This window comes from Pinus tabuliformis, chromosome 8 (assembly GCF_031772625.1).
Source record: "Pinus tabuliformis cultivar Carrire ecotype Pingquan chromosome 8, CPIR1, whole genome shotgun sequence".
Lineage (NCBI taxonomy): Eukaryota > Viridiplantae > Streptophyta > Pinopsida > Pinales > Pinaceae > Pinus > Pinus tabuliformis.
The window spans coordinates 1,772,826,600-1,772,845,190 of NC_142294.1; positions in this window are offsets into that span (position 1 = coordinate 1,772,826,600).

The following is an 18,591-nucleotide window of genomic DNA, read 5'->3' on the forward strand; positions in this document are numbered from 1 at the left end:
TCTCGTATATTTACAATCTATTGAATTACGAGGCAGTTCAATGTGCACTTTCCGAAAGGTGATCCAGGAAATATAAATTTTAATTAAATAGTTTACTAGAATGAAATGAAAGTCAAAAATCAATATGGAAATTTTAAAGTGAAACAATGTTATTAGTCTTATATTAAATTCAATATCCATTACAGGATATTGGAGTCCTTATGTTGAAGGTTTTTCATTTGAGGAACAGAGAAACTATACCACTTAAGTATTTGGCTTAACTATTTGGTTGGCTAAGAAGAGCAGGCGCACTTTTTTCAGAAAAAATTATAACTAATTATCCTTATCAGTGTCTATCATATTTAAGAAGCTCTCTGCACGGCAGAGTTAGAACATAGAAAGACTCTTTACTCTTTTATTTATATATATATATAAAATTAAATAGATATTTACAGCCAAAGCACAGTTAGAACATAGAAAGACTCTTTACTCTCATTCATATATATATATACTTAAATAGATATTTACAGCCAAATTATTTTGAGAAACAATGTTGGTACGTTTATTTTAATTTGATTATAGTATAACAATTAGAATTATTAGAAATTAGGTTTATTTTATTATTTTTATATTAAAAGGTGTAATCTCTAAAATTTATAAAAGATTTAACTTGAAGATTAAATACAATTTTATATGTATATATGATCACAATTTTATATGTATATATGATCACAGCAAGAACATATAGTATTATAGTTTACAATTACCCCTAACATTAGCTATCAAGTTATGTAACACAAATATAATGCCATATTTTTCAGGGCACTAAAAAACCAATATTAACACAATCTTCAGAATTATAACAATTTTAGACAGGTATTATTATAGTGGAGATTCAATCCCTACGACTACAACGGAATAAGCTCGCTCACTACTACAAGTGACTAATCTGGTTCGTAATGGTCTGGGTATAGATAGAGATGTGCAATTGAACCAATCCAGAGCCTGTTGTTCTATGCCAACCAAAAAAATTCCCACGACTATCTAGTCGACCTGGAAATTTGAATGGTCCCTTGTTTTAATCTGTAGTATTTTTTTGCATTTCATCATCATGCGCCTTCGTGTGCGGGTTAGGTGAGGTTGGGCGTGAGTGAGAGCAAAAGCGGCGGACCCCTACACGCAAAACAACGTAAACAAGCAGCCAGCTAATGGTGACAGCGTATACATGATACAGCAGATTGAATTGAATGTACCATTTGGGTAGAAAATATCATCATCCCTTATTGGTTTTCCCTTATTATATTTGAAGCAGCTATGGTATAACTCATTAAGTTTGTTTTTTAAGCGGGTATTAGTTTATTTTTGATTAAAAAAGTATGAAGTTTATTTATAGTTTAATATTATGAATTTAATTTTTATTATTATTTAAATTTATTTATTTTTATTATTATTTAAATTTAATTATATGTAAAGTGATTGATTGAGGTTTTATTATGAAATTTTTGTGATGGAATTTAACAGAATAATAATTTAATATATTTTTTTTGTTTTTGTTTTTTGTTTTTTAATTTTGTAATGAAATTTTTGTTTTTGTTATATTTTTGTTTAATTAAACTATATTTAAGTTAAGGTACTAGCTATTATGTAGCCTTTGTTCATTATCATAATCTCAATCGAGCTACAAATACATGTGTTGCCTAACTAAACGAATCTACCAAATTATGAATTACCGTAGTTATGTTTTATTGTGATTTACTTTTGGTCATAAAATTAACTCTTTATAATATTTTATCTAGAGTAAATAGTCTTTCTAACAATATCATGGAGCAATATCAATATCATGGAGTAAATAGGTTCAAAAAACTATAATCATACCACATGCTCAAAAAACAGTAACTCATATTTATAAAACACTTGTTCATATAACATTTATTTAATTAATCAATTTAATTAAATAAAATAGGTTTTCTTACAATATCATAGGGCAATAGCATGGTTTATTAATATCATATGGTCAAAAAATTATAACTAGTACCACATGCTCAAAAAACCATAACTTGTAGAACAATAAAAAAACTTAATTACTTTTGAAATAAATTCATTTTTTAATATCATATGCTCAAAAAGATGTAACTCGTACCACATGATCAAAAAACCAGAACTCATATTCATAAAACAATAAAAAAAGCCTTAATTACTTTTGAATAAATTCATCTTTTAATGTAAATTCAAAATTTACATATAACTATTATTATAAATATTTTGAAATATCTTATAGAAATTAAATATTTACTAGTTATTAATAATTAAATTGAAATTTCGAATATCTTATTTTAAAATAAATTATAAATTATAAAATAATATATAATATTTTTAATATGTTTTATTTTTTAAATAGTGCACCAGTCATAATTGAACATTGTTATTAATATATTAAGATCAATATTTTATGCAAATTATAATTTTAATTATTATTAATAATTAAATGGAAATTTTAAAAATATTACTTTTATTTTTTTAATTAATAGACTAATCATAATTGAACATGGTTATTAATATACCACAATCAATATTTTATAACTTTTTTTTATTTTTTAAATAGTAAACCAATCATAATTTAACATGGTTATTAATATACCACAATGAATATTTTATGGAAATTAAATTTTTAATTATTATTAATAATTAAGTTAAAATTTTAAAAACCTTACTTTAAAATAAATTATAAACTATAAATAATACATAATATATATATATATATATTTTTAAATGGTAGACAAGTAATAATTAAACATTGTTATTAATGTACCATGGCTGGCAGGAGCGAGAATTGTATATTAGTTTCCTTCAATACAGAAGCTAAAGCGAGGGTACTATTTTAAGATATGTATAGGTTGATAGAAAAAGAGATCATTGTTGCAATAAGAGTGGGTGTACTCATGTTATAGGAGTTCTTTCTATGTAATCATATTGTTTTTTAAACAGATGGTTTTAAATTGTATTATTAAAATATTATATATAATTAGTGATAACTTAGGCATAGTTAAATTAGTGGGATTACAATGTCATTCGTTGTAATAACCCATTATCAAAAATTACCCAAAAAAAAAGAAAATAGCCTTGAAAAATACAAATATATTCAATCAGTTTTATTTAGCTTTCCCATTTACAAATTAAATCAACATAGGTCATTAACGAAACACATCTATACGAAACAAGCTTAAAACATTCTTGAACCACAATCCAAACAAAATTTGAGTCAAACTCTGCTTCAAGATGTCTCTATAACAATAATATTGTTGCTTCCACAAAAAAGAGTAATGCATTTTTTTTTCCAAAGATGCGACAATAATTCAACGGCAGTCATTCAAAAAAAAACTTCAAAGCATTCCATGCCATTCAACCCACACAACATAAGGACAACAGAATATTGTACCCAAAATAGAGTTAAATCCACCATGTCCCACAATTGATAATGCACATACTGCACCAGAACCATAATATATCATCCAAAAACCACTAGAATAAATTACCTTGACAAAACAGAACGCATAGGTACCTTCCCTCACTTGTCTTCACCATACGAGTCATTGTCTGAATAGATCAATGCAAGGTTATGCATGTTGTTATCAGGACAATCAGTGAGATCTGCCAACCTAGAGTCACTTACCAAGAAACAACGTTGTTCAAATAGAAACACATAATATGAATTATCCTCTTAATATCTTCCAGAGACAAGAAAACATTATAAGTTTCTTCTTGTTTGTCCTTGAAGAGGAGATGCATAAAAGATGAAGTTACTTAGTTTAATGCCAAAGAACTAAAAAAATATATTCTCTTTTTCCAAAGTCAACCCAGATTTGGAAGTCATTTTGCTTTCTCTCCTAGGAACTTAGAATCCGAACAATAAGAACAGTCGCTGACGTCCACACTTTCTAGATCCAAAATCTCCTTATGCACATCGAGAGGTACAAAATCAAAGGCAGTAGCCTAGAATCTGAACAATAAGAACCGTACCTGACCTCCACACTTCCTAGATCCAAAATCTCCTTATTCACCGCGAGAGGTACAAAATCAAAGGTAGTGGCCACTGAGTCATAGGAAAGGGCGTGCATCCTTTTATGCCCAACATTTTTTCCACCACCTCGTCGACTAACCATCTTCTATAGAGAGACAATGAGGACAACAAGTAAAGAGACCTCGACTTATAAAATATATATATGACAAAGGACAGAGAGGAATCCCATGAATTCATTCATATAATATACAATAAGGTTAAAATATTGTCAAGTTTACTACACAACCAATTCATAACCCAATATATTAACCATGACTAGGAAAATAGAGCCTGGAAATGAAAGTATAGACCCATGCCAAGGTTCAAAGGAAAGAAAAAAACTAGGTCAAATTTCCAATTTCAATTGATTCATGACATGGAACGCAAAAGTTGCAGATGCCAGAAACACAACACTAAGAAAAAACAACTAATAGCCCGTGTAATACAAATTATCCCCACAATAGACTAGAAGTCACCCGCAATGTACTATAAAACCTGAATTTCCAAAGTACTCACCCCAAGAACAGGTTTGTGGTGATACTGATAACCAGAGACCAACAAAATGGAACTCTCGGAGGAAAATAACAGATGAAAGAAATCAAACGATGAAAGCCACCACCAAACTCAGACAATCCACTCCCGAGCCAAAACAAAGTTAAGCCTTAAGTGTAATTGCAGAAAGACAATGTTGATAAACAACTTCCAAATCCTTAATAGGAAATCAATGGAGATAGAAGACGAGGCAAAGACCTCTCCTCCACACACAATATTTAACCAATATTTAAAGCACGAAGTGGCACACATACTAACAATTTTATATTATCTCCACCTGGGTTTAATACGAGTGTTATGCTGGCTCCATTTCCAAAGCCTCCATATCCTTCATCAATTTTCAGCAGGGGCTTCTGGTCACAAGCTTGCTACAATGGTGCTATAGTGCTGCTATAGTGTTGTTGCTACATTGCTGCTACAGTGTTGCTGCTACAATGCCAACAACGGCTTCCTCACGTAACAACGGCCTTGGCGTCCCTTCGTTCCTTTGGCGAACTTCCTGCAAACTTTGGATTTAAGCTTCAGAGATAACTACTACCACAGCAGACATTATATATGCGCAAAGTATTCAGATGCAGAATGGTATATTCATTTTATTTCAGAATGGATAAAGCTTTTTACAAAGAGACTCTTTATAGAGATTGACTATCTTCGCATTTATCAAACTGGATGCTGTTCGTAGGGAACAAGTAATACCGAAGGCTACCTAGCGATAGATAGGCTCTGCCTCAGAATACGACTAAACTCATATACAGACTGGACGACTCTCTAAATGATTTAGCCACTTTAGGTTCTCACCAGTGCCGAGCACATTGATGCGCAGGCTCCCAAATCACCTAAGGACTTGAGTTCTTCTCATGTTGCAAGCAGATCAGACAGATTGTCCGCAGATGCAGAGCAGGAGAGGCACTCGACTAGACTCAAACACACAAAGACTCGGACTCACTCCAAATGCGAATGCCTTAGCAATGAGCCTTACCCTCCTTATATAGGAAGAGAGGGGGGACAAGCGTTACTGTGGATCATCTATGATCTGACCTAAAGGTAGATAGAATCATCACCATTCAGTGCTGCCAGGGCAACGTTCGCACAAAGATTCTGATCCGGTGGATGGAATTATTTCTTTCGGGTAATGCCAGGGCGTCATCTGTCTAACAGATCCTTGTCCGAAAAAGTAAATCTTACGGAAAATATTCTTCTCAGTACAAAGCTCATGAGAAGATTATGAAATCGACAAAACAAAGTGGATGCTTTTCTGAAAGCCCACGGGAAAGATTATTTACACAGTGGAAGCTTTATTACAGCAAAGCCCACAAAAAATCTGGTCACAATTAAGCCCTTGTGACTGGTACTCGTATTTACAATATGGATACTTTTAATGGAAAGCCCATGAGAACCGTCAAAATACTGTTAATCCAGGGAATTTATCTCTTTTATACAACATTTCGTCCCAGGCTTTTGCATAGATCCTGTGGACAATCATTGGTTTTCCTAATACAATCTGGTATTGGACTTTGGTTAATACAAGCCATTCCATGTGTTCTCTCATATATTCTTCCAGGGAATTATTATAGGGAGATGACTTGTAGGTTGTCCACTCACCCTCTGTCATTTCTTTAACAGTTCCATAAATGGGATGAATGCATTTTGCAAGGTTTTGCTAATTACATTATTTACAATGGGTTTTGTACTATTTTTCATGCCATATTGGGTCCATTGCGGTTCTGCTTATACCATAATCAGTCCACCAGTCTCTAAACCATTTACACTATTGATATCCTTGATAATGACCAATGGTGTTGAATTTTAATTTGGTGTAGTGGGTTCCTACCTTATCATCAATGTTCAGGAAGTCCCAGCAAAGCTGCTTGTAGTCTGCAAAGTTGTACACTGTATCGGGAAAAAATATCTTGGGATCATATTTTGGCCATTTAGCAGCAGGTTGAGTTCTGACGTGTCTTGGCTCGTCCCAAAGATCTCTTGTCCTATAGATGCAAATGTATCTTTCATATATTTCTGTGCTGGATCCACCATGGTACCAAATAGTGGAAATGTCATGAAAATTTTGCTCCAATACCCATTGTGCAATGTCAGCATCTCGCCTTGCTTTGTCATATATCTTATCATGAGTCCACTTGCCTCCTTTAGGGTACACATTTTTTCTGGTACAAAGTGTTGGATATTAGTATGAGGCTGCAAGTTGGCATCCAGGACTTTTGTGTTTCTCAGCTGCCAAGTGGGTCTCCAGTTTCTCTTATAGGTCTCCCAATCTTAGTCGTCCAGGATAGTCCTTAAGATTTCTTGTTTCTGGTGTTGGTCCCATTCCGTGATGATCATCATGACATGATCTCTTGGTTCAATGTATTCTATGCTTAAAAAATCAGGGAGATTTTTGTCTTTTCCTTTAATGTGCTCTACTTGAAAATCAAAGTTTGCAAAAAGAGCTTGCCATCTGGCAAACTTGGCTTCTCCGGCTTTTTTGATGTCCTTTGTTAAGACCTTCTGCAAAGCAGATGCACCAGTTCTTAATAAAAAAGTTTTATTAATAAGATAAACTTCAAACTTACTGATGCAGTTCCATGCTGCCTTAACCTCTTTCTCTATTGTCGGGTAATTTAATTCGGCCCGATTCCATACTCCAGAAGAAAACTAAACAACTTGTTCATCTTTCCAATTTTTTGCTTCAAAATTCCACCCCAACCAATATTACTTGCATTTGATTCAACAATTTTATATGCAAGATTATCAGCAACATACAGAATAGGTAATGATTTTACCTTTGCTTTGATGTTCTGGACTGCTCTTGTATGGACTTCTGTCCATTCTGGAGGATTCTTCTTTAGCCTTTTATTCAATACCCTTCTGTCACTGGCATAGTCTTGGTAAATATTGCTGACATAGTTGAGGCAACCTAAGAACCTTTTCAGTTGGTTCTTATTTGTTATGACATCTCGAAACTTGTCTGCAAACTCTAAAGCATGTTTCTGCAGAGATATCTGCCCGTTGCAGATTGTATGACCCAAAAATTTGATAGTGATCTAAAAGACCTCTATCTTCTCTTTGCTAAGCACTAGACCATTATTCTTAACTAAATTATTAAATATATTTACATGCTTAAAATGATCATGAATGGTTTTGGAGAAAATTAATACATCATCAATATATACAATTAGCTAGTCAAAATATGGCTTGAAAATATTGTCCATTACCTTTTGAAATTTTGATGGCACATTCTTGAGCCCAAAAGGCATGACATTCCATTCATAATGTCCTATTGGTATGCTGAAGGCAGTTTTGAACTTATCTTTTTCAGCAATGGCCACTTGCCAAAAACCTGCTTTTAGGTCAAACTTGGAAAAAATCTTGGCGTTGGCTATCCTCTTGACCAAATCTCCTTTGTGTGGAATTGGATAGGTGTCATCAGTTAGGACTGAATTTAGAGGCTTGTAATTAATAACCAATCTCGAAATGCCTTTGATTTGTTCAACGCTCTTATTTACATAGAACCCATAACAGTTCTAAGGACTGTCAGATTCTCTGATCAATCCTCTGCTGAGGAGCTGCTGAATTTCTCTCTCGCAGATATTTCTATATTCTTGGCTCATTGGAATAGCTCTACTCTTACAAGGTTTACGAGCAAATCCTTCCTTGTAAGGGAGTTCGACTGTGTGCTTCTTCCTATGCCAAAAGGCATTCGGTTCTTCTGAGCAGCATTCTTCTTCTAATTGCTTCTTCAGTTCTCCAATTTTGTTTCTGACCTGGAGTGATTTAAGTTGTTCTTCTACTCTTAGTGTTGATTTCAGATCTTTTAGATCTGTCAGTCTGGCTTCAGCTTTATCCAGATCTTGTACAATGTGTACCACTGTAGAAATTCTAGGATTAGAGATATATGGAAGTTCAATTTTCTTTCTTGTCCCTTTTGAAGTGGGGACAGATATTAAATATCCAGCTTTGCCTCCTTTGAGTCTGAGTGACCCATGAGGTTCTACTGCTGCAAGAAAGACATTACCAAGTATGCAGTCTATTGGAATTTTAGCTACTGCAAATTTCAAATAAATACAGTGGCTATCAAAACAAACATATGCCTTGGGTACTTCATATCGAAGCTTTTTATTGCCTAATCCTACCACTTCACTTTCTACAGTCACCCAATATTTTGCTGGGATATTTTTCATATTCAGGATGTTAATATCTACTCCTGAATTAATAAGAGCAATCATTTCAAACATTTTCCCCTTTATGCAGATATTTATCAGGACATGATGCTATTGGTATGAAATGGTTAATAACCGCATATCTCTGAATCCAAAATTTGGATCCTTCGTACCTTCAGCAATTTGAACCTCTTGATTACTGCTGTATGAAGCAGTATTCCATGGCTGATCACCACCTTCTTCTTTTACCATCTGTTTTCCTTTCTGTATTTCTACAACTTGAGCTTTTATTGCAGAAATTTATGTCTTGAGATTATGTATCTCTCGACTGACTTCTCCTAGAGTATGTGATCTTACTCTATCAGGCTTCTGCTGACGCCTTTGGAATGATTTTGTATTTCGTTCATATGAAGCATCAACAAATAGAGACTTCTTACCTGAATTGTTTGAAGCTTTTGCTTTGAGCTGATCCATGAAGGCTTTAGTCAGGCGATTTCTCATTTCTCCATCCTCCATAGCTCGAATCTGGGATAAAATCTTTAATTCTTCTTCTTCTGTGGCGGCCATGAGGACTTTCTCTTTCTAGGGCTTTGGCTTTTCCCCTTCTTGATTACTAGACTCACGGAAATATTCAGAATCAGAATTATATTGTATTTGACAAGCACACTCTTCAGAGTCAAAACATGAACAATCTGAAGAACCAAAATCTGAATATTTTTCCATATAAGCATTAAGTTCTTCTATAGAGGAAGAACTAAAAGAATCATAGGAAAATTCTTCTATCTGATGTTGCTGAGCTATGTTTCTGATTGTGACATTTGGGCAGTGCTCTGTAGTATGTGCATGAGAGCCACATTTCATGCACACTATTGGTCTTCTTCCTTCTTGCTTTACTTGCTTGTTTCTTTGGGCAAAGGCTTGGGATTTCTTGACTTTGTTTAGCTTTGACTCTTCACCTTCCGGACATCTGGAGGAAGTGTGTCCGGTTTTTCCACATAACAAACAAATAATTTTATTCCATTTTTCCTGCTTAGTGGTGTGCGGGTGAATATCAGAGGGATTATAGTAGTGTGTTCTGGGGACATACTTATAATACCCTCTCTTTGTTCTGGAGACTTGGCCTTGCCTCAACTTTGAATATCTCTTTTTAGTCTTTGGATAATTTCTTCGGTTTTTATAGAAAGTTTCTCTAAACTCTCTTTTGGCTCTTTTCTTAGCCTTCTTTCATTTTACCAGAGGATCATCCAATGTTAATCCATACTTGCTGCATATGGATTTTCTGTCAGGCAATCTGGAAAGTTTTTCCAGAGACTTATTTACCTTTGAGCTAGTACAAAGACTGACCAATGTTTTTGTAATGAGAGCATAAATCTCTCCCCATGTATATGACTCCAAAGGTAATTGAAAAACTTCTTGCATTCTTATATAATCAACAAATTTAGATGGCAAAGCTGCAAGATATGCCTGTTTCCATAACAGGTTCTTTGAGTCTTTGACTTCATATATCCTCTGCATCCAGTCTTTGTCCCTGTGGAAGTCATCATATTGAGACATTTTATGTCAGTTTAAATTCATCAAAATAACTTCATTTTTATCAGCAATTTCTATTTCACTTCCACACCAATGTTCCAGAATCATTGATGTTAGTGCTCCTATCATGTTACTGATAACTGAGCCATCAGGATTATGTATCACATCTCCTTTCTCATCTTTAGGCACTTGTACTTCCATTGTGTCTATGAGCTTTGGAGATGATTCTGTCTCCCACCACCTGATGAGTGTTCCTGTAAAACATTGAATAATAGTCTTGCAAGCATCTATTTCAGATTTTCCCCTGAGACACATGAGTTTATATTCTGTATACATCATGTCAATCATTTGGCGTATTTGGCCAACACTCATGTTATCTATATTCCACTCTCTGTGGGAATCTGCAAAGAATGTGTGTGCTTCAGGAAGTTTTCCTTTTCCTTCCATGTCAGGTGCTGGATATCTGATGAACCTATGTTCAAGAGGTTCATATATAGGAAAAATTTGTGTATCCTGGTCTTTGTGTTCTTTCCTTTCATCTGATTCTTCATCCTTGAACAAGGATGCTATTGTGATTTTATTTGTAGCATCAGTATCAGAAGATGACCTGGCTACCTCCTTACGAAATAATGCAGGAAACCTACCCACAGATTTCACAGGATCCTGGATTCTTATGCTTCCTTTTACAAGAAAGGAGTTTGGAACTGGTTTCTCAGTTTTAGACAGATTCAACTTTTCAACTTTGTCTGTTAAACCAGTTATAAGCTGTTTAGTTGTATCCAAATGATCAACTAACTTTTCTTCGACTTCTTCTATTTTATTCATAGAATCTCTTGCATAAAAACGAATCATACTAGATTCAAGCTGTACATTGTTCAAACATTTATTTACATCATTAATTGATACTTTGACAGTATCAATTTGTTCATTTACTTCTATTGATTTTGTAACATTCATCTCTAAGCCTTTTACTGCAGTATTTGTCCAGTTCAACTGTTCATTGGATTTCTATATCCGACCATCAATGCCTAAAGCATTGTCATCTTTTTGGACCAAAGGAATAGCTTTGGTTGCATTTTTATTTTCTCCTATGCCAATTCCTTTGTAAGGAGAAAAGGTCATAGGGGTTTCAACTTTAGACCTGTCTAATGCAGTCCAAGCATGCTTGCTTGCTGAGGTATTGATTGAACCAATGAAGACATTTAATGGGGCAATATTATCTTTCTATGAATAGAAAGATATCCAGGTGTTATTCATCTCCATATAGTGTTTCCAATCTTCAGCAAACTGTTTTTTCTCTATGGGTGTATATTCCTAGTCAAACTCATCTGCTTGAGGATTAGTGTAGAAATCCAAATTTAACATGGCTTTCATCCACTGGGCACTAATCTCAGATTTCAAGCATCCATCCATAAGAGAGAAAAACTTATGTATTTCCATTACTGCGGGCTTTTTACAGTCAGAAGGAACAGGGCGAAAACTGCAATCTGGAATCAGGCCATGGGCTTGCTCAAGGTATCCTAACCCATATCTGGGCTTGGCTGGTTTCATTGAACACATCATTTCAGTCATTCTTGGATGTTCTCCTTCTATGGTAACAATTTCATGCATCATGAGCACATGATCAGCATCTGGTTCATGTGGGAAAGGGATGTCTGAGCATTTTGGATTTGGGCATGAATTTACAGATGTGGAAGGTGGAGCTATACCGGTCCTGGGATTATGGTTTGTATGGATTTCAGATTCTACCATAGTAAGCAGATTTACATGTTCTTGGCAATCTGGACATTTGACTTGTCCACAACAACATAAATTTGAGGAATGTTATAACTAACATCCAACTGTTTGTGCCTCCTGAGAACTATATATATGAGGCCTGCCACCTTGGTACAATGGACAACCCTTCATGTGATGATATTTGCCACAAATCTAGCACTGCAATGGTCCCCTACGATCACCTCTATTGTGTTGCTCTCCAACCTGAGATCCATGTCCCTTTTCAACTGCATTAAACTTATTGTAAGGAGTGACATTCTTTTATCACCTACATCCTAAGTTCTTCCCTACTTCGGCGGCCACTTCCCTTTAACTTTCTCATTCCCCTTCAAATCATGCTTAGGCTCAGCTTTATTCTTTGATTACTCATAAAAATGCTTCAGTTTCCTGATGTCTTCCTCCAACGACCGACGCTCATCAAACTCAATCCAGTCTCTATATGTTGCTAGCAACCCACTGATGAACCTTTGAATCTTTGCTTTATCATCCTTGAGGTAAGTCCCATATCTCAACAGTGCCAGGAACCTGCTATTATACTCATTATCTATCATAGAACCCATCTGCAACTCATAAAACTCCTTAGCTTTGTCATCGCAATACCTTTCAACTAGGTACTTCTTATTTAAGACTATCTCAAACTCATCCCAAATTTATTCTTCTTCTTGAATTCCTCTGACATTCTTCACATCTTCCCACCATATATCTAATTTCCCCCTAAAACTGAAGGTAGTTATCTTGGCTTTCATGTTCTTTGAAAAGTTATGTAATCTAAATAATTTCTTTATCCCAAGAAACCATGCTTCTACATATTTTGACTTCTTCATCTATCCATCAAATGTAGTAGGCTTGACCTTCTTGAACTCCTCCGGTAAGTACTCACTCCTCCTATAAGGATGATGGCAATGATGATGGTGATGGTGTCTCTTGGATGAAGAACTAGAATGGAACCCATACATACTAGTCCTCTTGTTAGGTGTATCCAACGGTTTACACCTTTCAATATGTCCTCTCTATCCAACCTATATCATGACTAAGGCCTAGTACCATATGCCCCATTAGTCTTATCTTCTTGTTCTTGACTTATCCTCAGTTATCCCTACCTTTGCAAATATGAAAAACTATGAAGGATGACTTCATTAACCTTTTCCTACTTTTCTTGAGCCCTTGAAATTCTTTCCTAAGCCTCAACCAACCTGTCATTGTTTTCCTTGCAAATTCTAATCTATGTCCTCAAGCTCCTTAATGTATCTACTATATAAGGAAAATATTCACCTCCTTTCTTCCCAACTAATATGTAGGGAGAGTGACGTGAACTTTAGTTCACCATTTCTCTCATCATATTTGATTCTCTTCTTCCTACCAGCATGACATGATAGATAAAGCAAATAGATACCATGAATAAAAGCACACCTCAATGATGTTCACGGGAGACTTATCTCATCTGCAAAATCAGTCTACATTAGCACAATACATGTATAACAATAATCATATCAATATGTTGAAATCATGCATGATAATACCAACTTCCTACCATGACATCATGCATGAAAACCAAAACCATGACAATGAATGCATAACAACATGCATCTAGCCCATCTAATCTAAGTGTTTGAACCATGCTCTGATAGTAGTCTGTAATGCCACCTCCCACATTTAGCTTTCACTGGCCTGTTAGGGTAAACATGAGTTGAGGGATACTATGACAAGAATCAACCTCCTAAGTAGAGTTAATGAAGTGGAATCAATAAACTGAAACTTTACTAACCTTCCTCAGGAGCTACAAGACCCCCAAGAGCCAAACAACCACTCTAGGTGTCATAACCCTAAGTTGACTCACCTTTTTAATGATATGGACTCCCATTCACTTTCATAACAAGGAAATCCAGTGGCTATAACCCTCTATTCACATGGATAGATCTGTCTCCTAGTGACTCTAGACTAGAATTCTCAGTTCTATGCATGCAACTCTGTAATATAAGCCACTTTTTCAAGGCTAGGATCCTAACCTCTGCCCAAAAATTGATAAAAATTTCCAAAATGATGAATGACACTAGGAAAAATCCATTAACACAAAAATTAGACAAGAACTTGACCTAACCATGCATAACCATGAAAAAAATTTCATTAAACACATGGTGAACATGAAATCTATAGGTGATGAATGCATATCTGAACATAAAGATCTGAAACTTTTCTGATAATCATCAAGAAGGTCTAATGCCCTCTCACAATAGCTACAATAAAATTTATTAGGTCACACATTCAATAACCATTCATTTACCAATCAAGACATGATAATAGCCATAACTGGAATTTGTCATAAAACCATACTCATAACCATCATATAACTAGGATAATAACAATGATAGAACAACCATCAAAGACACATCATATCAAGTACATTTACTCATAAAATGCAAGAGGAAATTATCTCTTATTAACATTTGTAAAATCCAACCAAGCTATGGACTTCCACGTACCATTCGAACATAGAATGGGTTGAACCAAATATTTATTTTAGCGAATCACCCTTGTCCCATATTCCAAGGATGAATGTGAGATCTCATGGGATAAACAAAGACATAAACAACCAACAAAATCCAGAGGTTAAAATTCCTCCACCCTCATGCTACTGTGATCTCACCTAAACTTGTCTCGATATCAAAAAACCAAGCCAAGATTGGATGCTTTGGAATTCCTTCGCCATCCCTTGAGGAATTTTCTTTTCTCCACCCACCTGTTGAGGGCTTCCCATAGAAAACCATCTCCACCACCAACCCTTGGGATTTTCTTGAGACCACCTCACCCGGATCCAAAACCTTTTGTCAATCCAAAGCTCAACAAAGAATGAATCCCATTCCTATTGAAGCCAATTGATCCAATTCTTCTTTTCTTGATCCTTTCTTGTCCTTCCTTTGCTTTCTTTCTTGCTTTTTCCTCTTGGTACTTTTCTCCTTTCGAAAAGTAATTCCAAAACTCAAATGAAAAAAGGCCCCAAACTGATGCTTTGATGCCTTTTTATTATTGGTATGTCTAATTGCTTCATTTTACCTCTATTTCCTTCAATTTCCTCCTCACATGCAACCTGTGACCTTTCATCTCCCTTTTCTCCTATTTTCCTTTATTTTCATAAATGAATGCCAATAATTGCCAGTTTGCCTTTTCAAAGCCTTTGCCAATTTCCACTTAGCCATAGTGAACTGCAAGTGATGCCCACTAGTATGTTTTTCCCAACATCAATCTTGGAATACATGTCCCATAACCTTGCTCTTATTTTTCCTTTATTAACTTTATTACATGAAATTTTAACCCGGGGTTGTTACATTAGTTTTAGCCATGTATGGATTGACAAGCAAAAGAATTAATAGCTTCAAAGATCATGTAGTTCATCATACTATTGATCAAAGATGGGAAATAGTTGAGGTTGATGTGCAGAAGTCTCATCAAAAGTATATAGGAATCAAAAAGTCATGGCATCTCAGTAAGTGATATTGATGTCCATGTACAAACATTTATTCATAATGATTGGGATCCAAGTTGCACTATTCTACGAACAAAATTTCAGCAATATTTCAATACAGATGTATGCACATGTGGAGATGTTATAACAAAATTGGGATATCCATATGAGGTTATTCACATCATTACCACTATTGGTTATGTCCTCCTCTTAGAAATAATACTAATATGTGATTAAAAGAAGGTGGTTTACTGACAACTAATGAAAAGGTATAGGAGGGAAAACACACAATTCACACAAATCAAACTTCTATTCATAAATATTTTTCACATAAACAACTACCGAGATGCGACTCATCTGACATATTTCCTCTTGGCTTTCAGTAATTACAATAACACAATCACGGGTATATAAGGACCACACTTACTAAATATGGAATCATGCAAACTCTTACTTAACTTGCCTTTTCTCTAGCTAATTCACACTTGACAAAGTCACACTCGACTTGGAATTGACTTGCATTTCTTAACTCAAATCAACTAAGCTCTTCACTTCATGCATTGCATGCATACAGGAGTAATTTACTATTTCTAATAATCCATTGAATTATGACCATATAACTCAACCATAACTTAAACATGACATAACTATGCTTGCTAGGCTTACTCTCAATAATTGAATTAATGAAACCTTGAACATGTCTGATGGTCTAAGTTTTAGCGATGCTTACAATGACTCACTTTTTTTTATGATTTTTTATTTTCTCTTTTGTTTCTTATAAATTATATACCCTCTAAATTGCTTCATTCTTAGTTACAGTTTCTTGTTGTAAGCTCCATATTTCTTCACTTATTGTTGATGCAACTTTTCTTTGGCATCTCTTTTATTTGTTATGAAAAGCAATATGGTTTCCTCTTTAACAAAATCCTCTTCAAATATTCTTTCACTCATGGACTGCTACCACAACTCTTCATCTTCAAACTGTGTTCTTCACTCTACTTCATATTACTGATCTTCTTTCTACCATATTTATTGATACCAGAACTTGATGTCTTCTTGACTCCATTACTGAAAGATTGGTTCATTGATTTCTTCTTCATCTTGAGAAACTTCCATGTCCTTTCCTGCATATTTTTCTTCATCTTCTCTTTCAACTGGAGTGTTATCATGATTTCTTACATACTCAAAATCAATGTTATGAAAATAGTCATTATGCTCTACAATGCGATATTTCTCCTCTTTCTGTTCCTTTGCTATCTGCGCCTTATCTTCCACTTTTTTACAAAACTCTGTTATTGGAAATATGTTGTCTTCAACTCTCCTTCTAGACAAAAGTGGGCTTATCTCACCAAATAACACCATATCAATGAGTTATTTTTGTTGCATCATGTGAAACCACTCAGCACTAGTTAATTATCATTCATTAAAGTTAACATCAACAATTTCAGTTGCTAGATGCATCGAACCACTTACTACTCCACTAGTAGCTTTAGTTATGCCAAACTTAGTTGTTGCTAGTTCACACACTGCTTCATGAGCAATTCCAACTTTTTCTTCATAACTTGTTGCTACATTCTCTCATCCTTCAAGTCTTCATCAAACATGGCACTTTCCATATTTCCACAATAAGTCCCTATTTCAATAAACATACCATAAGTTTCATTAATATAATGTTCATCCACCCTATGGTGAGATATCCAAACATGGATTTTCTCATTAACAAATTCAACTTCACCAAATTCACTTCTGCCTTTGCATTTATCAACTGCATGTATCTCATCACAGTGGGATTTACCATCATCTTCACCATCCACATGAATATGTTCTTCCTCTGCTTCACACATAGAGGCTTTAGCTTCTCCCTCTGTAATCTTTACTATGTCTTCTTCATCCATATGCATGTATACACAATGAGTTTCACTTTTACAGTCTTTACAACCATCATCTACTTTTGACTGGGATGCTCCAAGTTTTGTTGTTCTCTCAGAGTCTTCATTATCTACTCTCAAACCTGTGGTTGACTTCTTTATTGATTCTTCAACGAAATGTGACACAACTTCATGCTACATCTCACTTTCCTTTGTACCAAATTCTTCTTCTAGGATCTTCCATGCTTCGGAAGATGTAGCTTTTGCTACCTTGCACAAAAGCTTCTCATCTAATGTCTATTTTAAAAAATCAAATACTAAAGCATTGCATACTTCATCATATGTGGTATTAGACTGGTATTCAATTCACTCTTTACATTGAAGAAAATTTTACATTTTGATAACCCAAAAGTCAAAATTTTTACCAATAAACATAGGAGGTTGTCGCAGATCCATGCTACACCAATCAACCTCAATCTCTCCTCTATCTTCTTCTAGACTTCTCGGTTCCTTGGCCTGAACCTCTCTAAACATGGAAACAATATTTTCCTCTTCTATTTTATTTTTTCTCTTGATATGCTTGATTAATCCTTTCGGCCCCATGATTGCTGTCTCTTACTTATCATTTACCTTTTGCCTTTTGACTTATTTCCTTATTACACAAGGATTACTTCCATATTGCCTCCGAAAAAAAAATAAAATGATTTTCAATATGTGCCCTTGTAATGCACAATCTTCATTGGATTTATGTATCTTTATCATATAGAGGGGTTTTTCTGAACCCAAAACACTACCATGCTTGATAAAAAAAAAAACCAGAAAAATAAATAAATAAATAAATAAAAATAAAAATCATGAACCAACTCACCTTTTGAAGGCCATAACTCTTTCCAATAAAACCGCTTTATTTTTATTTCTATTTTAATAAGAAAATAAAAAAATCACTTTAAAAATATCCCACTTTATAAAAAGGAAAAAAACTCTTTATGAACCTTTATAATCTCCAACATTTAAAATACCCTCAATACTCCTTTAATAAACTTTTAACCTTTTAAAAATAAATCTTTTGAATATTCATGTTAACCGCTTTAGTTTTTTATCACCAATTCCTTGCTTTTTAGGACACGACCTTTTAAACATATGATGTTTAATGAGTTCAAAAACTTTTGAATATTATGGTATACCACACTTGTTCACACTAACACGTCTTACGAC